Raw genomic sequence first — 27,620 nt, forward strand, 5'->3', positions numbered from 1 at the left:
CCTCCAGGTAAGTTAGGTTCTGAGAAAAGCCTAGTAGATTAGATTCTAGTTAAGTAGTTTCTCTAATAATAGGGTCTGAGGGCAGACCTTATTAAGAACAGAATTATATGACGTATTTCAAATATGGCTACTTTCTGCTCACCTTGCTGGAAGCATGAGAGCTTTGTCTCCATTATTCTCTGTGATAACCCAGGAGAGCTACTATAGGTAAAACTCACAAAAGTGTGCCCCCACCTCCGAGACTGGGAGCCCCTGGAGTTTTTAACTCTCAGGCTTTTCCACATTCATCTCCAGCAATTTGTCAATTACAGTTTAGGTTTTTCTACCTTGGAAATGGTAGCTGCAGAGGTTCGTGTTCATGGGTTTCTTCTTTGGTAGGTTGTGATTCTCTGTATTTGCCTATTTTTCCAATTTTAGGGGCAGTGGTTTGCCCTGTGGCCCTACTTTTCTTATGGGTCTAAGAGGAATTGCTGATTTTTCAGTTTGTACAGCTTTTTACTTGTTAGGATGGAGTGGTGATTTCCAAGCTCTTTATATGCTGGACTGGAAACTGGAAGTCCATTTTTCCAATTTTAAATAAACACTTCCTTAGTTTTGTGCTTAATCTGTTTTTGATTCAAGATATGAGTGATGTTTTAACAATAACTGAAAATGGAAATGATTTTCAAGTTGCTTTTTACTCTGAAAAATTTAGGTATACAGAAAAGTAGAGAGAAGACCACAACTAACACCCATGTCTATTGCCTAGAAATGGCATTTATCAAGCTTTTACCATATTATTTTAGTTTTCCTTTTTTTGTTATTGTTTTTCTTGTTGAGGTATTTTAAATAAATCCCTTGGTACTTCACCTGTCATACCTTAGTACAAGTGAGTATCTCTAATCCAAAATACTTAGGACCAGACGTGTTTTGTATTTCAGATTTTTTTTATTTTGGAATATTTGTATATCATAATGAACTATCTCAGGAATGGGACCAAAGCCTGAACATGAAATTCATTTATGTTTCATATATATATCTTATACACATAACCTGAAGGTAATTTTATACAATATTTTAAATAATTGTGTTCTGTTCGTATATATTGAATCATCAGAAAACAAAGGTTTCACTGTCTCATTTCAGTGCCCCAAGTTTTGGATTTTGGAGCATTTGGGGTTTCAGATGTTCAGATTAGTGACACTCAACCTATATGCATCTCCAGAAAACATGGACATTTTCCTGTAACTACCATGCCATTATCAAATCCAACAATATTAACATTTCTTTGATTTTCATCTAATAACCAGTCCTTATTCAATTTTCCTCAGGTGCTTCAAAATATGGGGTTCTCTTTTTTCAGTTGATTTGTTCAAATCAGAATCTAAACAAAGCCAGTAACTGATTTTGGGAAAAATCTTGTTCTATGGAAAAAGCATTTTGAGAAATACATGTTCGAAAACGTTTACACTGTTATATGATTTTGTGCTGAAAATAATGTAAGCATTCCACACTTTTAAAATCTCACATCTCTCTCCACTCTTAACACGCTGGAGGTGCATTTGACTCTCTCTATTGTTCTACCATAGATATCTTTGACAGCCTTCTGGGAATGCCCGCTGTGGCCAGATGCAGAGGATTTGCTCTTCTTCCCGTTTTTAAGTGGGAAAAGCTTGCCTTCTGGGCTGAGTTCTTCCAGATTTTCCTTATTACTACCTGTCATATTACATGTTTATTCACATATTTTGTCTCTTATTACTTAGAAGCCATTTCCTTATAGTTATTTTTAGTTCTTACTGTCTAGTATCACATGGCACCTGAGGTTCTAAGATACCACTTGGGACAAAATGCTGCTTTTTGAAGACTGAAGAAAAAACTCAACTGCTTCATGTCTTTTGGGTGAATTATAACTCAAAATGTACAGAACACCACTCTATTCAATAATTTGTAAGTAATTATCTCATTTGATTCTCACAGTCTTCTGTGTTCCCAAAGCATAGCAGTATAATGCCAGTGGGAAGGCACAGAACAGAAGAAAGCTAACAGAGGAGGAGAATATTTGATTGGGGTAATTAATGTCTCAGTCAATTCAGGCTTCTGATGTGGTTTCTATCTGAAAGTGTTATTTGGAAAATACCTGACATGAGAGTACATGACTTCTAAAATTATACCTAATGTAGACTAAACACCATCAAACTTACTAGATGGGGATTTGACTTCTTAATGTAGGTACAACCTTAGATAAACTCATTTTAATACTTAGTGTTATACACAACCCACTTTAGAGAACCCTAGTTCCATTATAATTAATTATTTATTGAAACCCATCTGTGTACTTACCTCTGAATAGCTATAAATGAAAACCTAGTCCTTCCCTAGGGCCCTTCTGAGCTAAATTCTGTTGGTTAATGTTCTGGTATTATTGGACAATGGATTGATCCACAGCTCAGAAAAATTCTCTGAAGTTTATATTAATTATGAAGACCATGAAAAGTGATCTTTTATATTTGCTCTAAGCAAAAGTTAGAATCAATTGTTTTTTAAGTACCAAATATGGTTGATGGTAAATCTGTTAGGTATCACTTCAGAGTATTAGTACATGGGTAAACTCAGTTGGTGTATTGATTAATGATTAGATTAAGGATTAAATCTGTCACTTGCCTTCACAAAGGACAATCCCCACTAATATCAGTGCTGATGCTTTCAGTGTTCACAACAGGCAGGGCCACCAATGAAGTTTTAAGCAGTGTTGTCACTGCTATAAAGTAAATCACTCAATGCTCATGTTTTGCTAACTTTGAGTGTTCTCATTGCCAGGAAGCCACAGCTAATGCTCTGGGGCTTTGCTACTGGAACTCAGGTCTGGCAGCAACTTTGGCATCACCTAGTTGCTCATGGAGGCCACCGAGACCTGTTGAATCAGAATTTGAATCTGTATTTTTAACAAGATCCCTAGGTGATTCATAGACATATCTAAGTCTGAGAGACATTGTACCTAGTCCATTAGAGAATTGTTGGAGCTATGAGAGCCAAGAGGTTCTTCTCTCTATATAGATAGAAAACAAGGTCCCAGAGGGCTCAAGAGATCTGCCCAGTTATAATCAAGCAGGTTGCTGGCAGAGATAGAGTCAGGTCAGGTCCTGTCCCATATGTTGGTGACATCTGTTGTCTCTCAGCAGACCATCCCCAACCTGTCTGTAGCAACCTTGGCATTCTCTCTCTCTTGGGGATGTCCAATCTGCACTGCCAGTCCAAAGCAGGTTTCTTGCACCTCTCTACCTTGCCTCCACTTACAGGGAATGTGACTCAAGACGAGTCAATTAGCTTCTCACCCTGGGTCATGCAATCTTGAGTGAAGACACACAGGGATGCAAGGTACCTGGAGCTGAATCATCTCATGGCAGCACTACAGAGGAAGACCCATGGGCTCTTTCCTGTTGCTGCCCCAGGAGAAGAGCTGCTTCCTGTGGTAGCAGAGTTGTCCAGCACTTCCTTCTATTCCGTTCCTTAGAAATAACCACTATCAATTCTTTATAAAAAAAATCCCTACTCCTTTCAGAATTTCCAGGCATAAACCAGTGTATGTGCCTTTATAAATTATGTAAATTTCCTCATCCAACAGACACTTTTCTGCATCTCGTTTGTTCCCTTAGTGTAGGTCGTAGTTCCTTATGGAGAGTTCAGAATCTTGGATTTTAGAGCTGTAATACAGTGCACACAGCAAATGTCATACAATACTACTAGTGAGGTCTAGGGTAGCACCTTATAATTAAACACATTAATTTTTTTTTGGAACTAGAAGATACGAGTATTCTATTCACACCAAGTTAGATAAATTAATACTTTACATATTCTCGTGTCAGGTCAGTATTTGATGCCAAGTGAGTGTAGGATTGGCCATGTTTTGCCACTAATTAAGTTTCTTTAAAAAAAAAAGTAATTTCTAGAGTATTTTGGATTTGGGAATTGTGTATAAGAAATTATGGAACATATAATACATCCTGAAGATATGATTTTCAAATCAGTACTTACAGATCTACCTGAATATTTTTCACTTCTGCAGATATATTCTATTATATGGATGCAACATAATTCATTTAACCAGTCTTCTATTGATAGGCATTTAGAATTTTCCAATGTTTGGTCTTACATATAATGTTGTACTGATTGTCCTTGTGTGTCTATTTTAATGTACTTGTACAAATATAAAACAACAATTTAAATGTATGAATAGGGCCAATTTGAGGAAAAATGTTTCTCATTTGCTGGTTGCGATTGATTTCTCCCATAGTGAAAGACATTTATGTAGAAAATTCTAAATCCAATGGTGGAAAATATCCTGGTATCGTGGAAAGAACTCATTGCTGAGAGTCAGAACCCATGTTCTGGTTCAGTCTACACCATTTAACATGAGCAATTCCAGTTTTTTGTGTATCACTTTCTCAGTCCATAAAATAAAGAATTGTAATATATCAATCAATATGATTTCCACTGAACAGGTACTGTTTTAGGTGCTAAAAAAATAGCTGTGACCCCAAATACACAATAATCCCTACTCACATGGAACCTACATTTTAATGAAAAAGAACAACAATAAACATGATAACTAAGTAAACATTTAGTAGGTTAGATAATAATAAGTGTTAAGGAAAAAAAGAGGAAACAAGGCAGGAAAAAGTAATAGGATAGGTCAGGAAGGAGAATTAAAATTTAGACATTAGGGTCAGGGAAAACTTCACTCAAAATATCTGCACAGAGCCTGAACGAAGTAGAGAAACTATCCACGCAGATATGTGGGGATAAACAGTCCAGGCAGCAGAACCAGCAAGCGCCAAGATGCTAAGGCAAGATCATTCCAGGAATGTTCAAGAAGTTCCAAAGATATGGGGTGGGGAAGAAGAAGGAGGTGAACTTAGAGAGACAGCAGGGAGCCGATGAAAGCGCTTTATAGGTTTCAGTAAGGAATTTGGCCTGTAGTCTGTGTGAGATATGAAGTCCTTGGAGGATTGCAGACACAAGAGGAATGTGATCTGGTTAACAGTTTCAAAGGGCCTCTGTGTTTTCAAACTATACTAAAAGGGGGCAAGGGCAAAGTAGGGACACTAGGTTGGAAGCTATTGAGCCAATCCAGACAAATGATAATGGTGGAAAGTGCTGAGTGGTGAGAAATGGCTAAATTCTGGATATAATCTGAAGATAAACTTAATAGGAGTCATTGATGGATTTGATACACGATGTGAGAGTAAAAGGATTTAACGATGACTCTGGAGTTTGTTGTCTAAGCAACTGAAAGAATGGAGTTGTATCAAGTAAGATGGGAAGCAGACTGCTTGGCTTTGGATGTATCGAGTTTGAGATGTCTACTAGATATTCTAGTAAAAATGTCCTATCCAAGTTGACACTTGGATAGAGATGAGTATGGAGTTTAAGGGGGAGTGGTCTAGGTTGGAGACATAAATTTGGCAGCCATCAATGTGTAGATGGAATTTAAAGCTTTGAGACTGGATGGGATCACGCAGGGAGTGAGTACAGTCAGAATGAGAGGTCTGGACTGAATCTGGAGGAATTTCAACAATTAGCAGTCAAAGAGATAAGGAGGAGGGAGCAAGATTCAGTGGGAATGGACAGAGAGGGAGGAGGAAGTCAGGAGAGCATGGTATCCTGGAAGCCAAGTGAAGACAATGTTTTCAGGAGGAGAGTGGAAACACTGTTGCCAGGTCAGGTTAGGAGAGGAATTTGGCATCAGAGGGTCACTGTGAACCTAAGAACAATTCAGTGGAGTGGTGGAGATGACAGACTGACTGTGGTGGGTTCGAAAGAGATGGGAGGAGAGAAATGGAGGATGGTGAATGTTGCAACTCTCCTAGGTAGTTTTTGTGAACATGTGTAACAGAAAGAAAAGCAATGGAACCTGATGGGGGCAGGTGGCACCAAGGCAAACCTTTGTTTTTTTTAAATTGGAGAATTAATGTCATGTTTATATGCTAATGCAAGTGATTCAATAGAGAGGGAAAACAGGGATGCTACAAGAGAGAGGGAAGGCTTTTTGGAGCACATCAACTGAGCAAATGGAAGGGGATGGGATCTGGTGCAGAAGTGGGGATCTGGCCTCATCTAAGCTCTTCTTTAGTAATGGGAGAGACTCTAGTAGGCAGGAAATGTGGTGGGAACTTGTGGAAGTTCTGTTTTTAGGCTTCAAAAATGGGAGGTTAGGACATTATGGAGAGTAAAGTAGAACTCTGGGGAGGAAAGGAATGAGGCAGAGGGCTGCTGTTTATTATTATTATTTTATTTTATTTTACTTTTTTTGAGACAGAGTCTTGCTCTGGTCGCCCAGGCTGGAATGCCGTGGTGCAATCTCAGCTCACTGAAACCTCCGCCTCCTGGATTCAAATAATTCTCCTGCCTCAGCCACCTGAGTAGCTGGGATTACAGGCGCATGCCACCACGCCCGGCTAATTTTTGTATTTTTAGTAGAGACGGGGTTTCACCATGTTGGTCAGGCTGGTCTCAAACTCCTGACCTCGCGATCCATCTGCCTTGGCCTCCCAAAGTGCTGGGATTACAGGCGTGAGCCACCACACCTGGCCTGTTTATTATTATTAAATAATATTATTTAATAACTCTGTGCTACTACTTGATAATTAAAACTATGTACATATATTAATTTGATAAAACGAACATTTTTTAAAAATAAGAGAGGAGAATGTCTGGACTACTTCTCTGGGTGAATTTCAGGCAACCCTTGAGATGAATGGAGGAACACAACAACCAGCTGTGGAGTCATGGTTCTAGAATGGAATGGCCAATGTCAGAATGAACCATCAGGGTATGAAAGATTTTCTTTGGGTTTTAAAACACGAAGAATATTAAAAGTAGCAAAACAATATTATTGCATTTCACCAGGACTTCTATCAGGAGAGATCCTGCCTCTTACAATTGCAAATATATTTCAGTGATTAAGCTATGTTAATCACTGCTATTTCTGCCTTTCAAAGTCTCAAACAAATAGTTTTTCAGCTCTATGATGTTGGGAGCTCTTTGTAACTTGAAGACTGAGACTGGAGGATCTCCCTCTCTGTCTTTCCCTCCCCTCCCTCTCTCTGTTCCACCTCTTTCTCTGTCTTTTCCCTTCATCCTGTTGCAAGACATGGGCCTCCACAAGTCACATTCTCAGTCAGGAACTATTTTTTTTTTTAGATGGAGTCTTGCTTTGTTGCCCAGGCTAGAGTGCAGTGGCATGATCTGCAGCCTCTGCCTTCCAGGCTCAAGCAATCCTCCCACCTCAGCCTCCCAAGTAGCTGGGACTACAAGTACATGCCCACTACATCCAGCTAATTTTTGTATTTTTTGTAGAGACGGGGTTTCACCATGTTACCCAGCCTGGTTTTGACTTCCTGAGCTCCCACTTCAGCCTCTCAAGGTGCTGGGATTACAGGTATGAGCCACTGTGCCCAACTCAGTGAGGAACTTCTTTATTTTTCTGAGAATCTCCTTTTTTCTTCCGTCTATCTAGATTGAACTTATTTTTCAAAATTCAGATCAAATTTTGCTTTCACACTGAAGCTTCTTTTGACCAATCCAGTTCTCACTTATCTTTTCCTCTTTTTCTTTACTTCTCTTTATACTTGGAGAGATAAAAAGCCCAAGTATATTGTTGGAAATAGTGAAAGGGCGTTAAGGTGTTATATGTTTGGAAGAATTTGTCTGCGTAAGGCTCTCTGTGAATTTTTAATAGAGCAGCTTAGAAGGGAAAAGGAAGTTTTCAATAGAAATATCAGGGCATTTGTATTTTTAGAATACAATACTAAAAATTGGGCTTTTATAAAAGGTGGACTTTAAAAGGAAGTTTTCAATAGAAAAGTTGGTCTAAATATCAGGACATTTGTATTTTAGTCCTGACTCTGCCACTAGCAGTTTGGCTTCAATCAAGTCATATAACTTATTTGTCCCTCAATAACCTCATCTTTAAAATTAATGTCTTCGACTATATAATCCAAGTCTAGACACGATGGCTAAAATGCAAACATTCAGCTGCAATTTAAAGATAGGAAGAGTTAGTTGGGGGCAGATTTTGCCTTTGAGAGTGTGTGGGATTATGGGTTGGCACTGGACTTTCTATGCCCCAGACAATGTCTGTTGTCAGACCTCTCATCATCCTGTGGAGCTGTCATCCCATCCCCAGACCTCTTACCCTGCCCCAAACCACAGAGGCACTGCACTAGCTCTTGCTCATCTGGGTCTCAGTCTTTGTTCTGAGCTGCTTACCCTGGCCCACCCCTCCTTCATGGTTATCTCAATCTGCATCCTCTCAGCTTTACACTGAATTGCTCTTTTTTTTTTTTTTAAGTTTATTGAGACTTTTATTATGGTCCAATGTACGAGCTATCTTGATAAATGTTTCATGTACACTTGAATATGTTTTCAATATGTTTTCTACTTTTAAAAAAAAATTATACTTTAAGTTCTGGGATACAAGTGCAGAATGTGCAGCTTTGTTACGTAGGTATACACGCGCCATGGTGGTTTGCTGCACCCATCAACGTGTCGTCTACATGAGGTATTTCTCCTAATGCTATCCCTCCCTTTGCCTCTCACCCCACAACAGGCCCCGGTGTGTGATGTTCCCCTCCCTGTGTCCCTGTGTTCTCATTGTTTAACTCCCACTTATGAGTGAGAACATGTGGTGTTTGGTTTTCTGTTTCTGTGTTAGTTTGCTGAGAATGATGGTTTCCAGCTTCAATCATGTCTCTGCAAAGGACATGAACTCATCCTTTTTCATGGCTGCATAGTATTCCATGGTGCATATGTGGCACATTTTCTTTATTCAGTCTATCACTGATGGGCATTTGGGTTGGTTCCAAGTCTTTTCTATTGTGAATAGTGCTACAATAAACATACTATCCAGAATCTACAAAGAACTTGAGCAAATTTACAAGAAAAAAACAACCCTATCAAAAAGTGGGCAAAGGCTATGAACAGACACTTCTCAAAAGAAGACAGTAGAGGCAACCTAAACACAGAGACAGCGGGCTCTGGGATTGGGCAGCCAGCCTCTCTGCTGGAGGCTCTGGGGTCCACGGATGACTGTCTTCTCCTGGTTAAAGGTGGAATTTTCCTTGGTACTGTTGATGCAGCAGGAATGCTAGCTGGATTTATTACAACATTATCACTGGCTAAAAAGAAAAGCCCTGCATGGTTCAATAAGGGAAGCATGGCCACGACTGTATTACCAGAAAGCAAGTCTTCCCTTGTCTTGCGAGCTCTGGGCTGGGGCTCACTATATGTGTGGTGTGGGGTTGGTGTGATTAGCTGCTCAGTCTGGAAAGCTTTAGGAGTTCACAGTGACATGTAAGAGATATCCTCATTTTAATTGAAGGCTACATCACCAACTTTCTACCCGAGAAGTCGTTTTTCTTCGGGACCCACAATCAAAGGCTTTCCTCTGGCATGAGAAAGGAGTAGCATTCTCGTCTGGTGAGTTTTTAGTGCTGAAGTGACTCCCAGTTGTCCCCGACCCCGCTCAAGCTCCTGCTGACTGTCCCAGTGTGGGTCTGGCCAGGACTGGCACCAAGGCAGTGGGATCCTTTATAAATAGGCCTCCAGCGCCATACACTAGAAAGCAGGAGCCCACTTCTGGGATACTGGGAGATGGTGCAGGCAGCCACCGGTACTAAAGCACAGCGCCCTATCCTTCCCGGCAGGGCCACAGTTCAGAAAATGTAACCTGATTTTCATCTGTAGTCACTAGAAGCATTTTTCCTTGACATTCATACTAAAAATAGAAAACCAGTAATTCCAGGGATCTGGGTTAGCCTCTTAAACATGTCAACTATTGATGAGAATACTCTTTGTAAAACTGACTCCAGAAATCACTTGCTAGAGAAGCAGCCCTTCACTGCCTTAGTCTGAGCAGCCACGGAAAGCACGTGTTGGAGGCGCTGGCAGGGCCCGCGCAGCCGCAGTAGAGGGCCGGGGGCAGGTCGTGCGCACCCGCCATAGAGGGCTTGAAGGTGCTGCCAACGGCTCTCTCGGCGTCTCGACGTTCTGGTCAGCAGCTTTTTCCCGTTCTCTCCCTCCAGTTCTTGAGTGAGCAGCCCCGAGTTGGACTGTGCCTGTTGTGTGGGTCAGCCAGAGAGTGAGCTCGGCGGGAGCGAATTTTCTGTGCCTGGGGATGGCCCTGTGTCCCCGTCAGGCGGCGTGCATGCTGCTCAAGGGCGCCTGGCTCTTCACCCCCGTGAGCAAGATGGCGACTGTGAAGAGTGAGCTTATTGAGCGCCTCACTTCGAGGAGCCCTGTCATCACAGTAAGGTCTCCATCATAGGAACTGGATCAGTGGGCATGGCCTGCGCTAGCAGCATCTTATTAAAAGGCTTGAGTGATGAACTTGCCTTTGTGGATCTTGATGAAGGCAAACTGAAAGGTGAGACAATGGATCTTCAATATTCAGCCCTTTCATGAAACTGCCAAACATTGTTTGTAGCAAAGATTACCTTGTCATGACGAACCCCAACCTAGTGATTATTACAGCAGGTGCACGCCAAGAAAAGGGAGAAATGCGCCTTCATTTAGTCTAGCGAAATGTGACCATCTTAAAGTTAATGATTTCCAGTATTGTCCAGCACAGCCTCCTCTGCAAACTGATTATTGTTTCCAATCCAGTGGATATCTTAACTTACGAAGCCTGGCAGTTGAGTGCATTTCCCAAAAACCGTGTTGTTGGAAGCGGCTGTAATCTGGATACTGCTCGTTTTCTATTCTTGATTGGACAAAAACTTCGTATCCACTCTGAAAGCTGCCATGGATGGATCCTCGGAGAGCATGGAGACTCAAGTGTTCCTGTGTGGAGTGGAGTGAACATAGCTGGTGTCCTTTTGAGGGATTAATCTCTGATATAGGAACTGATAAAAATCCTGAGCAGTAGAAAAATGTCCACGAAGAAGTGATTGCTAGTGCCTATGAGATTATTAAAGTGAAAAGTTCTACTTCTTGGGCCATTGGCCTATCTGTAGCTGATTTAACAGAAAGTATTTTGAAGAATATTAGGAGAACACATCCAGTTTCCACTATAATTAAGGGCCTCTGTGGAATAAATGAAAAAATATTCCTCAGTATTCCTTCCTTGGAGAGAAGGGTATTACCAGCCTTATAAAGATAAAGCTGACCCCTGAAGAGGAGGCCCATATGAAAAAGAGCGCAAAAACACATTGGGAAATTCAGAAGGAGCTTGAGCCTTAAAGTTGTCTAAAACTACTATTCTGAAATTATTGAAGAGATCATAGGTACAGGATTATATATCAAAATTTTGAATAAACTTGAATTCCTAAAAGATGGAAACAGGAAAGTGGGTAGAGTGACTTTCCTATTTATTTAGTCTTCCAGCTCTTTTATTTAGCATCCAGGTGCTGGATGATACTTATCTACAATTCCCAAAGAAAGTGATTTTGGTACCACTGATGTAGCAGCACTTACCTTGTTATATATATGTAGTTGCCATTTGGTTCCCAGAAAGTAGGATGTAGGTATTTTTTCTGTTCTAGAAATTCTGATTCTTTTCTTTAGATATATGCTATTTCTTCTTGCTGGTTTATATCTATGTTCATTTGTATGCTATAAAAAATTGGTAATTTCCTCTACAATGTAAAAAGTATGTACATACAAGAAAAAAAAAAGAAGACATTTATGCAGCCAACAAACATATGAAAAAAAACTCAATCATCACTGGTCATTACAGAAATGCAAATCAAAACCACAATGAGATACCATCTCACACCAGTTAGAATGGCAATCATTAAAAGGTCAGGAAACAACAAATGCTGGAGAGAATATGGAGAAATAGGAACACTTTTATAATGTTGGTGGGAGTGTAAATTAGTTCAACCGTTATGGAAGACAGTGTGGTGATTCCTCAAGGATCTAGAACCAGAAATATCATTTGACCCAGCAATCCCATTACTGGGTATATACCCAAAGGATTATAAATCATTGTACTATAAAGACACATGCTTTCTCTTTTTTCTGACTTGCTCTTCAGACTTAATGCTCCGTATTACCTTCCTCTCTATGAGTTTGTCTCCCCCTAGAAGATAGTCTATGTTTTCCAGTTGGCTGTGGACCTGATTCTGCTTGGGGCATGTATTTCTCTTGATTACTTGAATACCATGGGACCCACCCATGCTTTCTGGGACTCAGGCATAAGGCAATCACCTCAATTTTCTATGTCCATGTAATGACTCTGGTGCTGGTGTTATCCTGTTAACTAGATTGTAGTTGTGGTTCTCTGCATGTAAGGATCAATGATTTTTTTCCTGCTGATTCCCCCAACAACCTTATATAATGTTGCATTCCTATAAGATGCTTAGAAACTATTTGCTAATTTGTACATTCCCACTTTTCAGATCCTTACCCAGCTTATCTTTTGTTGGAGGATTTTGTAAAAACAAAAAGGGGAAGAGTAGACACTGCTGAAGGAAAGAACTTAAAAGTCAGGAGCTGTCTTGGTTTCCCCTTTTATTTTCTTCCTCTTGCTTTTGTTATCTCCTCTTTCTAATATAGTAATAGGAGTGTATGACTACCACATATATTTGTTTAAATTTAACTTAAAATATCCATTCTAGGTAATCTGCCTTTAGCCCTTTTCTATCAGGGTACTATATTTTATTATTAATTAATTCCTTATAATTAACTTCATTTATTAATTTCTTATTAAATAATCTCATAATGGAAAAGGAGCACCAATTCCTAGTTGAATAAAGAGGGGAATCACTTCGTTGTCAGGACAGAAACTCATTCAAGCCAGCTTAGGTCAGAAACAAAACAGTGGGGAATGTGTTGAATGTCTGAAGGTATCTCTAATAACCGTAGAGTAATAATTATAGAGATATGTCATTTAGTACTGGATCCAGGACCCAGAAAATTTGAATCCAAGGTTACTTGCTTTGTTTTTTTCAGAAGATAGGCTCTGCTCCTATCGCTACATCAACTTTATTTTTCCTGGGTCTTCCTGTAGATTATCTTACTGTGCTCCGGCCCGTGCATGTTGTTCCCAGCCTCTGCATTTCCAGGTTTCCTAACTCAAACACTTACCAGAAACTAAGTTCAGTCTAGTTTCTGTGTTCCAATTCTAAATTCCAAGAAGAGATTCTGATTGTCCAGCTTTGGTCAGATACAGACCCCCCATCCTGTCAGCAGGGGTTAGGGAGTAGAAGAGTCATGTCCTACAAACATGGGTACAAATATGGGCATCAGCACGGGGGAGGTGCTTACTCCTGAAAGTCCCTAAGTGTTGGTGTAGAACAGTTTCTCAATATATACTGGTTGATTTTACTACGTCAGGCTCACAAAGTTTATACAGAATAGACCTTTCCAATCTCCTTAATTTCTTTGTTTTGGAATGTGGCTGATGTCTGAATATAGTATCCAACAAAATAATTAAAGCACTGTTTGGAGATGTAGCTTGAAGGGCAATCACTTTTTAACTTAATATGTGTCTTAGATCTTGATTTAACTGTCTTTTTTGTGGGGTGAAAATTTGTTTGATCTTGTCTTATCATTAGAAAAGACACAGCATGGGAATTCTATGCATTCCTGTAAAGTTCAAACACATTTCCTTTTGTTGACAGGTAGTAATTTGTATGAGGCAGGCAAAGGAAGAATGGGTTCAGACAAATGATTCAAGTTCACAAATATGCAAATTAATGGATTTTCTAATTTTTTTTTTTTTTTTTTTGGAAACTTTTACCTTAAGCCTGTTGATTAGTTGTGATTGCTTTGTAACAAGAATCTGGAGGCCATCTGAGGACATCATCACTGATCTGGGGAAACAGGACCTGCTTTGGGGAATTGATCTTACAAGATCGAGGCAGCACTTTCCAACATAAATGTAATGTGAGCCACATATGAAACTTGAAATTTTCTGGTAGCCACGTAAAAAGTTGGTAAAATAAATCAGTAATTAATTTTAATAATTTTACTGAAACTGATATATTCAAAGTAGTATTTCAGCATGTAATCAATATAAAAATCATTAGTGAGATATTTCACATTCTTTTTATATTAAGTCTTTGAAATCTGGTGTGTGTTATATGCTTAGAGCACAACTCAATTCAGATGTTAATTTTTCAATGATTAAAGTGAAATGCAGACCTACCAAAACATGACATTTGTGTTTAATAGAAAAATATTTTAGGTTGCTTCAGTTTATTTTAATGCATTTAAATAAAATAAATTCAATTTGTCAATCTGCAGTAACTTTATTGCAAATGATCAGTAGCATTTACTGATTTCCTATTAAATAATCTCATAGTGGACAGTGGCTTGTGGCCATTGTATTGGACAGCACAGTTTTAGAGAATGGGATTCATGAAATTTGAGACCAGAGTTTGTCTTTCACCAGTGAAGCTTAACCTAAGAGCGAATTTTGTTATGAATCGGTGTCCACTGTGTTGCTGCTCGAGTATCACTCAGAATTCCGTCTCTGGCCACTCACTGTTGACAGTGGCTTTGCTGATCTCATCCTCACCACTGCGGCTGGCTCTAGTCATCACCCTGCTGCATCTGTCCTAGCCCAACCCAGTAGTGGTGGCCCTGCCCACCACTTTGCAGCCCTGAAACTTGTCTGTCTCTTGCTCCAGGGCAGACTTTCTTGTAGTCTTGTTCTGCTGGCAATAGTCTTAATGCCCTAATGCTTTAATGACATTACATGAGTTTGGCACAAGTTGCAAATTTGGAGATTATTGTGTTAAAAACTGAAAACTACTGTAGCAAAAGGACTTGCTTTATTTTGGTTAACCCTGTGTTTTCCAAGCTTAGTTGACCACAAGTCTCTCTTAAAAGAATAACATTAAGTTACTGCAGGAGACCAAAAATATGTCAAAAATATGCATGAAGATACTGTAGGAGACCAAAATATGCCACCCCAAAATATTTCTGTTTGGCATGAAGGTTATTTTGAGCTGATTAATTTGAGACACTGCAGACACAGGGGAAGCTCTGAAAACAGAGAAGTTGCCCTTTCGTAAGGGAAATTTATATTTGTAAAGGAAATCTCTATCAGGAAGGATGTCGCTTTATCTCTACCAAGAAAAGAAGGATGATTAAACCACTGGAGACTCACGAATGAAGAAGGCACTGACTTAAATCTGCATAACTACCCTTGCCTTTTGATATGGTTTGACTGTGACCCCACCCAAATCTCATCTTGAATTGTAGCTCCCACAATTCCCATGTGTCATGGGAAGGACCCCATGGGAGGTAATTTCATCATGGGGGCAGATCTTTCCCGTGCTGTTCTCATGGTAGTGAATAAGTCTCACGAGATCTGATAGTTTTATAAATGGGAGTTCCCCTGCACAAGTTCTCTTGTAAGAGAACTTGTAACTTATAACTGCTATGTAAGAAGTCCCTTTGTGCTTCATCTTCCGCCATGATTGTGAGGTCTCTCCAGCCATGTGGAACTGTGAGTCCCTTAAACTTCTTTCCTTTATAAATTACCCAGTCTCAGGTATGTCTGTATTAGCAGCATAAGAACAGACTAGTACACCCTTGTTTACTGTGCTTTTCCTGGGCATCTCTCCATAACTACCCTTTCCCCACACCCTCCTTTCTTTGTTTCAGCAGATGATGGTATTTAAGCCTGAACCCAAAACCATGCCTTTGAGATTTACTTATTTCTTTGGGTTATCTCCTAGTATATATGAGGCATACATGCTCTTAAGCTTCTGTTTATTTTTCTAATTTGCCCATCTTTTGTTACAGGGATCCATCCCAACTAACAACTATGAAGGGTGGAGATAAAATTACTTTTCCTCCCCTATATTACATACTACTGAAGTGTTCTGAAACACACACTCTCAGAAATACTGCTCTGGTTGGCTACAGAGTGCTTGATTGTGAGACCTGCTCTTTTGACCATGTTTGACTTCAACAGGTCCTTGAATGTACCATTCTGTACGTGTCTGTAGAGGACATCTGTTATTTTTGCCTGAACATCATCTGTTCCCTGTTTTCTGGTATCAGAATCCTCCTTTCCACGGGGAATTCATTCTACATTGGTTGGATGTGACATTTGTCACCTCTTCCTAGCCACAGAGTTGGGTACATGGTGTGGAGACTGTTATTGTTCATACTCCCTTTTTTCACCTGGGCACATAGTTAGACTGTATTTTCCTAATTCCCTTGCATTTAGCATTGGCCATGTGACTAAGGTTGGAGCAATGGACAGTGAGCAAAAGTAATGTATACAAATTCTAGGCTGAGGCCTGAAGACAACAGGAATGCTTTGTCAGTGCTCTATTTTCTTTCCCAGAAGCTGGAGCAAGGATTTGCTTTCCTCCAGGTTCAACCACACACACACACTAGGGGCTGATAGGAAAACAAAGTGGAAGAAATCTAGATTTCTGAATGACTCCATGGCGCAGAGCCCTTACTATTATGGAATATCACCTCAGGTTATGAGAGAGAAGTATACCTCTATTTTCTTGAAGCCATTGAATTATTATCTTTTAAAGTCTCTTTGCTATTGAAGCATAGCCTTATTCTGGAAAATATAGTACATGGACTCAGTTATAATCCCACTTCTGCTGTCCATGATGAATGTTCCAGGAATTGGACCTAACCCAGATCAAAGTCATGCTTTGGATGTTTATGCTAAAGCTAGCTGAATTCTTCCTTTTTGTAGTTAACTTGTAAAATATATATCCACACCATCTTTCTTTCTCTCTCTCTCTCTTTTTTTTTTTTTTTTTTTTAAGCCACTGGGAGATGGCTGGCTTGAGAATGAAGCCACTTCTCTTAGAGAAACAATTTCAGGAAATGGTGAGAAACAGGACCTCCAGATCCAGCTGTGCTTCAAATGGGATTCATCATTGAACTTGATAATTGAATGAAACAGTTACCAGTTTTGCTTAACTTAGCCTTAATTGGATTAATGTTACTTTCCATAAGTCTGGAAAAATACACTATATATTTCCTTCTTCTTCTAACACTGTCCTTTGCCATTAGGCCACTTGCTGGTGCCATGCTCTTTCTTGCTTGCCAGAGCAAATTAAGGCAAAGTTTGCTCATCCTGCACTGAAGATTCAACCCAGTTGCTCTTTGGGAGGGTAAAGGAGGACCCTTTACCCAAAGAATGTAGGACGCTTTACCCAAATAAATGTAGGACATGCTATCCTGAGAGCTCTGTGCATACTATAGGAAGAGCCAGAAACTATCTACCTCATTGGCTTAGGGAATTAAGCTTCTTTTCAGCCTTCTTCATTTCTCTTCCTCTCTATGGATATAGGAGGAATGCTAAGATAGACAAGGGAGCTTCCTGGACCAAAGGAGAAATCACTACTTTCTAGATGAACAAGGTCCCATTTAGAGTAGAGATGACTTTATTAGTCGAGGAGGCATAACTACCATGAGTATATGGAATAAAAGACCTTACACAATTGTGGGAAGAGCTGGGGAAGCAAGGGTTCAGGAGTTGGAGATCAGAATTAAAGGAATAATCAGTCTTCCTGAAACCCTGGTGCAGGTGGACAAGACAGGATGTACAGAGCAATCAAGGACATCCTGTTCCTGAAGTGGGAACAGAAAGGGAAAGTTCATGGGGAAGTCTATGAGAAGGTATTGATTTTATGTAGCTACCTCCTTTGTGGTTCTGTAGCTGGGCTTCTGGTGGTAGGCATGGGGCTTCTGTTAAGCAGTAGTGCCAGTGGTCAGGAAGAAGAGTTGGAAAGGGAGGAGAGGAGAGTGTGAGCAAACTGGATCCTCTGATGCAGACGGGCACCTCTGCATCAATCATGTGACTGCAAAGACCTTTGGGAAATAATAGCTGCTACTTTATTTCTGTCTCCCAAATCCTAAGTTCTTTTAGTCAGTGGTAACCTGGAAGCATACAGGACGGGAAATGTGGAAAATGTAGTTTGTAGCTTGGTCAAATTGACTTTAGAAAAACCCAGCACAAGGCCCATCCCTGGGTGGTGATACCAAGGCAAATCACGAGTGATCTGTCAACATGGTGCAATTGGCACAACTTATCCTTGGAAAGTGATTCAGGCTGCTATGTCAGGTCAGTGCTTTCTCTGTAGCATCTGACTCTTTCGTTCTTTATATATATCATCTGTTTAAACTATTCCCACCACAGAGGGGTTCCTGACCCTACCCATCACCCTGTTTCTTCCCTGCCATTGGATTGTCAAGGCTTCATATCTGGTTGCTTCCTGTTATTCCTACCAAATTGTTCAGTGGTGATAACTGCCCAAGCCCTAACATACTCCTGTTGCTTGTAATTATTCAGTGTGAACCTAGGCAGGCTTGGAAGGCCCAAGACTCTTTCCAGGCTGGGTTCCTGGCTCAGCCCCACCCACTTCTGCAGCCACCTCTGGTTCAATTGCCTTAACTTCTGGGGAAGCCAGTCTTGGTCTTCCTTTGGTGACATCGAAACCCTGATACTATTAGTGATTTTTTTGTAGTTAACAGACTTCTTCTCACTTGACTAAAGGTTTTTCTCTGTGTTTTAATATGAACGAAATGGATTTGGGGGAATATTTGGAGCTGAGGAAAGCATATGGATTTAGTGCCAACAGACTTGCTTTCATAAGCGTATTGTGGTAAACACAAACAAATGAAAAACGAGCAAAAAGGTTGCAACAATACTGGGTCTGGCCCTAGACACACCTGTAGGGTAACTGCACCTGGTAGCAATAATTTAAGCATGCCATTACAATTACTCTGTATGGCAGATGCAACTGAAAGTATTTTCTAAGCTAGGGAATTTGGGAGTGGCCAACCCGGAGATTCATCCTTTATCTATGATAAACATCTGAGCTCCATCTCATCCCATGGAACATGAGCCATACAGGAGATTGAAGTCCTGAGTTTTCAGTTAAATGAAGAATGCCAGGTGGAGGTCGTTGGGGAGAGGTGTTAAGTGAAAATGCTATAAACTGCATGATATTTACAGGCAGTTGCAGTTTTCCTGACTAGCCTGTTGCCACTGGATGCTCTCCCTTGTATGTTAGCCCCTGATAAAACCCCATGTCTTGTTTACTAGCTCTGGGTCTCTTCTTTGGCCTCTTGAAACTGATGGCTTCCCTATTGAGGTTAGGGGTTCGATACAATATCACCCTTCAGGTTAGAATATGAATGAGAATTCAGAGGTGAGATTAGCTTTCTGACAGCAGAGGTCCAGCTGGGAAGGCAAGGAGTGACATACTGCTAGTCTCCCTAGAAGTTTGTACCTTCCCCACGCACAGTTTACTCAACCTACACAATGACTGGATTTGAATCATAATCCTAGGTTTTATTTGCATTGTCATTTTGGACACCTCATTTAATGTTTCTGAGTCTCAGTTTCTTCACTTATTTAAAAAATGGGATGAAGATTTCCTGCCTTACAATGTTATTGTAAACATTAGATAAAGCATCTAAAGTGCAGGACACAGTAGTTTGTGATGAATAAATGGTAACTCCTACTGCACTATTAAATTCTAGATCCTAAACCCTAGCATGGTCACTACTGAAGCTTTATTACTAAATTTAAGCCAACTTCCAAAGAGCTGCAGCAAGAGGAGTCTGTCAACGATTAAGTCCTGGCAGACCTCTTGATTATACAAGCTTGTTCTTATTGAATATTCAGGGTCTATATAGGAAGAAACTGTGCTAGTGGAACAAACCTAGGAGAGATTTAAAGCTCCATTTTGACATGAACTCTTGAAACCTCACCCAAGTAAATAAACCAAAATTTAAGGACCGAGGGTGGTTGAATCTGGGGCCTGGGGTCTTCTCATCAACAGATCTCAACCACAATCATAGTGTTTCTCTCTACCTTTGAAATGGCTGAACAGATTAACCCCTTCTGACTTAATGACACTCCAGTACCAGCCCTGGATGGTTAGCTTTTGAACTTCTTACCAGTAATTTGCCTTAGCCAGTTCTCTGAACCTCTGTTAATAGCGGCTAAACACAAATCCCACCTACAAGATGCATACAGCGGGGATCCTATTCTTAATTCTCCTGTAGAGGTTTCTGGAGCCGAATTCTCCCATGTGTTAGAAATGTCTTTGCAATTGAGGCAACATTTGGATCCTGGAGGCTCAGAAGGAACCAGATGCTTGTAGTTGTCTGTCCATACCTATGTGAAAACTTTGAGCATCTCTACTCTGTGTGCAAATGCGAGGGTGAGCTGATGCTGCCTTTAGAATACAAAAACCAGTGCCACTGACAAAAGCAGACTTCTTACCATGGGCTGGAGAAGCTCAGTCAGCTTTTTTGGGGATTGTCTAACTCAGAACCATGTGCCTACAGACATTTGACAATTTCTATAAAAGGGTGATGGCAGCACAGCTTTTATTAATGTCTTTTATTATCTCTTGGTCTCATTGTCGTTGAATTTTAAACTGTTAACATTTGTGATTCATATTTAATGAATCTTTATTACTATGAACTTGGTGGTTTCACATATTTCTTTTGTGTTTTTTGTAACAGTCCTGGGAGGTAGTTCGTAATTACCATAATAGCTAACACACACACACACACACACACACACACACACACAATATTTACTATGTGCCAGGCATAGTTCTAAGCATTTTATAAATTAATATACTCCATATAACACTTCTGTGATGTAGTGCTTAATAATATCTTCGTCATCATTCACATTTTTTAGGCAAGGAAATTAAAGTATGGAGGTAAGTAGCTTGTCTAAGGTCACACAGCCAGTAAGTGGTAGTACGTGAGTTCAGAACCAGGCAGGCTGGCTCCAGAGTTCCTAGTCTAATTATTATACATACTGCCTGCAAGTTTTAAATGAAAAGCCAAGATGCAGTGAATCATCCAAGTTTCCACTGCTGTTAATGAGAAGAACCATATTTCAACTCAGGTTTTTGGTAAGGCTCATATCCTTTCTCACTATTCCATGTTTTTTCCATTGGCTATAGGGTATGACCTTGGACAAGTCACTTGGTTTGTTGAGCTTCATTTTTCACCTATAAAATGGAGGGTAATAATGCTTACTTCATTTAGTTGTTCTACAGATTAAATATAACTTGATAAAGCCATGTTTAACTCAGTCCCTGGCACATCATAAATGCTTAATAAATACTGACTTATTAACAGATAAATTCCCTAGAAAGGCTGTTTATTCTCAGTACTTGATAAAACTAGACTTACTAAGAACATGTTATCCTTGGTAAGTAGAATGTATATAAAGCAAAGTTGATGGTTTTACATCATTTCTTCCCTAAACCTTGTTAATTGTGTTTATATTTGATCAGCTGTAGAAAGAACCAGGTGTTGTGTCCATTGAAATGCTTCTTTTTGGGGCAAAGAAGTTATCGTGTAGATCCTTAAAAACCCATTCTTTTAAAAAAATTTTAGATATTCATGATCTATGTCTAATTACTCTCTTAAAATAGCATGCTTTTATTTCCATATCAAAATTTTAAGGCGAGTGAATGCGAGAACATTGCTTTCTCACTCTTTTTTTTCTCTTTTTCTTTTGAGATGGAGTCTCACTCTGTCACCCAGGCTGGAGTGCAGTGGCACGATCTTGGCTCACTGCAAGCTCTGCCTCCTGGGTTCATGCCATTCTCCTGCTTCAGCCTCCTGAGTAGCTGGGACTATAGGTGCCCACCACCACACCTGGCTAATTTATTTTATTTTTTTATTTTTAGTAGAGATGGGGTTTCACCGTGGTCTCGATCTCCTTACCTCGTGATCCGCCTGCCTCAGCCTCCCAAAGTGCTGGGATTACATACTTTCTCCTTCTAAAATAAGGTCTGATGACCTGATTTGATCTGTTTTCCTATTGTTTGTTGATGCTTTTGTTGACAGAATCAGTGAAAATTATAAGGTTAAGTCATAAGGTTCTTTTTTCCTCTAAATAAAATTGTGATGTACTTGTCAGACATTTTAAAGATATGATGGAATATGGTGTAAATATGCCCTAGATAATGGTACTCTGGAAAGGAAAAAGTCTAGATGGTGAAAGGTAAGAGCCAAGATTATTATGTACTCAACGTGGATAAGATATTTTTGTAATGTAGGTAATTGGAAATGAATCAATAGAGCAAGAATGTTAGTGGTTTTTGGAGCATGGTGTCCATTACAATGTGTATCTGGGATTACATGCAATATCTTTTGCATATCTAGGCCCATTTCTGTCCACTCCCACTACCATTTTCACATCCCAACTCCTACCTGTGCTAGGACGTTAACATGTCAAACTTCATCATTTAGATAACATTAGGCCCCCACTCAAATATATTAATTGATTATCCATTGCCTTCAAGATGACAACCAGGCTACTTTGACATCAAGGTGTGCCATCTTTGTAAGCATTATACAAGATAATAAAAATTGAGATCATAAAGATCTCCTTGATGGAGATCATGGTTCTTGCCCTCAAAACAGAGTTTACCTTTTGGAGGGGGAGACAGATAAGCAAAACATCATTCACAGTACAATGTGGTGAAGGTATAATAGAAGTGAGCTGAGATGCTGGGGAAGTTCAGAGAAAGGTACCAACTTTTCCAGCTTACCTCCCACTACTTCTTTATTCAAGCCGTCTGTGCTAGACTGATTTATTTTTAATTCTCCTAAATATCATGCATATTCCCATCTCTCTAACTTAGATCATATTGGTTTTTTCATGCTTAATCTCCTCATTTTCTGTTTATTCATTCAACCAACATGTATTGAAAGTATACTGCATGCCAGAAAATGAGCTATTCACTCTGGTAAGTGAAGGCGAGAGGCACAGTCCTACCCTTACGAAGCTGACAGTGTTGCCTTCTCAGTCTCTCCTGCTGCCTCCAATCCATCTTCTCTGACTCCTCAGCCTGTGATTTCTTTCTTCTTACTTTAAAAAAATTCTTTCTGCTTCTTCTTTTTTTTTTTGAGACGGGGGTCTTTTTCTGAAGCTTAGGCTGGAGTACAGTGGCATAATCATGGCTCGCTGCAGTCTTGACCTCCTCAGGCTCAGCTCAGGTAATCCTCCCACCTCAGCCTCCCGAGCAGCAGGGACTACAAACATATGCCACCAAGCCCGGCTGATTTTTTTTTTTTTTTTTTGTACTTTGCAGAGATATGGTTTTGCCATATTGCCCAGGCTGGTCTCGAACTCTTGGGCTCAAGTGAGCCACCCACCTTGGCCTCCTAAAGTACTAAGATTACAGGTATAAGCCACTGCACCCAAACAGTCTCCTTCTTCTTGAGCTCCAGCAAACTTACATCTGTCACATGTAGGGAACTTATATAATTATCAGAGGATCAATCAGCACTAAGTGGTTGGTTAATTTATCACGTTGATGCAAATATCATGGAAAAATAATCATTTTAGATTACTTTAAAACTTCTGCTGTTATTCCTTTAGTTGAATAATGGTTGGTAATGCCTGAGACTCAGTCTTCTCATCTGTTAAATTAGCAGAATAAATGAGAAATTTAAGTTCTCTTCCAAGTATGCAATTATAGGGTATTTTTTGCAATCCAAAACTTTGGTATGAAATTAGTATACTAGGTTGGATGTGTTTACATTTTATTTCTAATGCTCATGGGTATCTAGAGGAAAAAAAGGAGTCCAAGGTGGAAAAACAAGAGGGAAGCAGATGGAGAAAAGAAAAGAAGAAGCAAGAGGAAGCAACCAGGAAGAGGGCTGGGGATGTTCTGAAATATGGGCAAAGATCTTTCTTTGCAGAAAATATTCCCCCTTCAGGGTTTCTTTCTTCCCACTCCCCAGTCAAATCTTGTGAACAATTTCTATTTGTTATTAACACTTTGTGTAAAATTCTATATTGAAAAGCAATGGCTGGACTGTGGTGCCGAGACCAGCTTGGTTGGAGAGACCCTAACCCAGTGGCGCTAGAGGAATTAAAGACACATACACAGAAATATACAGGTGTGAAGTGGGAAATCAGGGTCTCACAGCCTTCAGAGCTGAGAGCCCCGAATAGAGATTTACCCACATATATATTAACAGCAAGTCAGTCATTAGCATTGTTTCTATAGATATTAAATTAACTAAAAGTATCTCTTATGGGAAACAAAGGGATGGACTGAATTAAAGGAATAGGTTGGGCTAGTTAACTGCAGCAGGAGCATGTCCTTAAGGCACATATCGCTCATGCTATTGTTTGTGGTTTAAGAATGGCTTTAAGCAGTTTTCTGCCCTGGGCGGGCCAGGTGTTCCTTGCCCTCATTCCCATAAACCCACAACCTTCCAGCATGTTATGGCCATCATGAACATGTCACAGTGCTGCAGAGATTTTGTTTATGGCCAGTTTTGGGGACAGTTTATGGCCAGATGTTGGGGGGCTTGTTCCCAACACTGTGGAGTGAAAATTGTATAACTGACCACCTAATCCTCTCAATATATTTCTTACATAGTTGAGTAAAAGAAGTTTTTAAAAAAGGCCCACACTGTATCTTTATAAATATATTTTAATAAAGTTCAATGTTAGAACTTCCAAAATAAAAAATATACCCTGGATTCTCATGTATTTCTGATACCATAGTCAAAGGGTCATGAATGAATTCCATTTTTTTCCTTAGATATATTGCTTTAGACTGGGTGTATTGGGTAACTCACTTTATTGTAACAACTACTTTATTGAGCACCTACTGTATGCTAGGCAAAATGTTTATAATAGATCAATGGAAGGTAGTTCCCATTGTCAAAGAGTTTACAATTATTGGGGGTGCCTGTTGGTAGTGAGAAAATTTATAAGACATGCATTTCTACATTTATTTTAAATATATTCATGTTTATATCTGTATGTAGATGCATGTACCTACCTAGACATATACAGTTACTCAGACATTTATACCATTCTAGTATGCATATACATACATATACAAGCATGGGAAAAAATTTACTTCTATATGCCTATAAAAAAGAAAACTTTAAACATATAAGAGATTACTTCTCTGAGAAAAGTTCCAAAAGTTATACATTATATTATCTGTGATTCTACATTATTTTGGGTCATGACGCCAGCTGAAAGTCTAAGGAAAGCTGTGGAAGCTCTTCTAAGAAAATACCCAATGATGTGAAATTTTAGAAACCTCAGGCATAAGAAAAAGCAGACTTTCCTATAGAAAAAAATTGAAATTTCAGGATATTGTTCCATCCAACAACTTGATGCCAGCTTTTAAGAATCAAAATGCCTACAAATGCCAATTAAAGTTCAAATGGAAAAACCTATATTCTGCACAGTTCAAAACTCTCTCTAGTGAATTCAAGCGAATGTAAACAGCCAGTGAATTAATCATTCACAGGCTTATTTGAATATCATATCTTTTAAAATTATTAGTATGTTCTTTTTCCATATAGCAAATCAGGCGAGCAGTCATAGGTAGACTCTTACAGTTATTGTTGAAAAGGTTTTTCTTTAGGGGACAGATAACATCCCTTGATGGTGTTTTGGGAAGCTGACCTGCTGGCTATTTTGCTGCCTTCCTTTCCATAAATTTTCCTCTATGAGGTCTAAGCCCTGGAAGTCCGATTCTTAGTCCTTTTTTTTTTTCTAGCAGCAATTGCTTCCTTGAACTGTCATTTCAGTACCAGCAGTATAATTTTGATCTTTGATGTTATGCAAAACATATCAGCCTTTTAAATTGCCTGATCCAAATCTCATTTGCCATGCATTTTCCACCCTTTGATCCCTCCCTGTGTTGCTATTTATCAATATCAAAAAGGCAGCTGAAAAGTGGGCAAATTCAAAGGTGCCCAGCATTGCTTTTGGCCTGGAATCTATAAAATCAAGTCTTTCACAGGTCTGTGTTTTCTGTAACTAGACAGCATGCACCAAAAGAGCACCACTCTATACTTTGTTTACTGAGTCATGTAAAGGATTGAATGAAGTTTGTCTTGAAAATAATGATTAACTTTCCCCCCTACCCATAGCACACAGCAACTTAGTCATCCACATGAGATCCTTTTCAAAATATCTCTGCATCACTTTCCTTCTTAACAATGATGCCAGTTTCAATTTTACATTATATTTTGTGACTATTTAATAGCTGTCTTCCCTGCTGTATTGTAAGCACAAGTCAGGAATACATCTAGCTGGCTTGTCTTTCTATTCCTAGTGCCTAACACAGTACCTGACATATAGTCAGTGATAATTCGTATATTTTGGATGAATTTAACCTCACCCAAATATTTTGGGAGTCTCTCCTCTAGAATTGTCTTTGGAGCCAGTTTCCCAGCAACGAAGAGAAAATGCGTTTCTCAGTTTGCTTTGAAGATCATGAAAGCATTGTCTCTTGGTCCGCCTGCTGTGTTCCTTTCTCCCTCTCCCTTCTGCTTGTTCCATGTAGCCCCTCTCAGCTGGCCTGCTTTCCGTCTCCTCTCAGAACAGTTGAAGCCACCACCGGAAGTTACCTGGCACAGCTGTGCTGATTCTGACCTGAACCCCAGAAAGGGACCTCTGGGCAGGCTGATGGCTGAGGATAAATAAGCTTTGGTGAAATGCTCATCACACAGGCTACATTTATCTGGGGTTGCCTACCTGCTGTCATTGCTGGAAAAGCTTTAAGTGGATACAATTAGCTGAGAACTGTAAATATGCATTGCTGAAAGTTTAGGACTCAAGTTTTAAGTGAGTTAATTATAACTGAGATGGTTTAAAGTGAGTTGATGTTAATGGTAATTATGGTGGTGGAAGCGAGCTAAATTTACAAAGAACTGTAACAGTCTGTTTTATGTATTTATGTATGTTTTAGTTTCTTTTTTACACCAGAGTTATTATTTACTTTCATGACTGAAAAAATGTATACAACAAATATTTTAAGTATCATAAGGGAAATGATTTCCCTGTCAAGAATTATCAATTAAAAAATGTCAAGAATATAGTGTAGAATGGAATGAATTTATAATAACATAGATACTGATACTTAAAATGATTGAGCTAATATAATCAGCTAGAATTACTTTCTTTTGAAAGTAATACATAAAATTATATAGTTCAGAGAGGACTCAGAGTCAGGATGCTTTCAGATATTACTGCTTAACAGCTGTATAACTGTGAAAGTTACTGAAATTTATATGCCTCAGTTTCCTCGTCTGTAAAACAAAGATAGTCATAGTTCTTTCCTCATAGAATGCAAAGGACACAAATGGGGCCTAACACACTGTAATGCTACATCATTTTTATTGTTGTTATTTTATATAATGACAATCTACATATACATTGTGAGAGATTTCAAAATGTTAATGTCTTATCTATCAGAGCTTGTGGCTCATATAAACAATTTATAGTTCAGGAAATAATGACATTTTGCGCTATATTTACAAAGTTTCTCCTTCCCTTCGATAACATTCACCTTTATTAAGCAGCACTTAAATGTATTTGTTTAATTGTGGTGTCTGCAAACACTGGGCAAATGGATGGTATAGGGGTTGGTCACATGCTCAGAGGAAAACATGATGATCTGGCCTGAAGATGATGACAGTAATGATGACAATGATGATGTTGCAGGTTGTGTGCCAGCTCTACTACTTGCGTACTAGCTGTGTGACCTTGGGCAGATATTCAATCTCTCTGAATCCTCTTTCTCATCTCTGAGATCAAGATATTCTGTACTTCATCTAATAACTGTGAAATGATATCTGTGAAAGTGCTTTATGAACTTTTTTGAATTAGACGTAGT

At 39.4% G+C, this 27,620-nt stretch overlaps 1 protein-coding gene and 1 pseudogene across 1 annotated transcript in view; one reads left to right on the forward strand and one right to left on the reverse strand.

The window, feature by feature from the left end:
- Nucleotides 1-27,620, reverse strand: part of PPM1H (protein phosphatase, Mg2+/Mn2+ dependent 1H) — a 1,465,797-nt gene that overhangs the window by 360,633 nt on the left and 1,077,544 nt on the right. The gene's annotated exons all lie outside the window — the stretch shown is intronic.
- Nucleotides 10,000-14,153, forward strand: LOC126930868 (L-lactate dehydrogenase A-like 6B; annotated as a pseudogene).

Source organism: Macaca thibetana, chromosome 11, assembly GCF_024542745.1.
Source record: "Macaca thibetana thibetana isolate TM-01 chromosome 11, ASM2454274v1, whole genome shotgun sequence".
NCBI lineage: Eukaryota > Metazoa > Chordata > Mammalia > Primates > Cercopithecidae > Macaca > Macaca thibetana.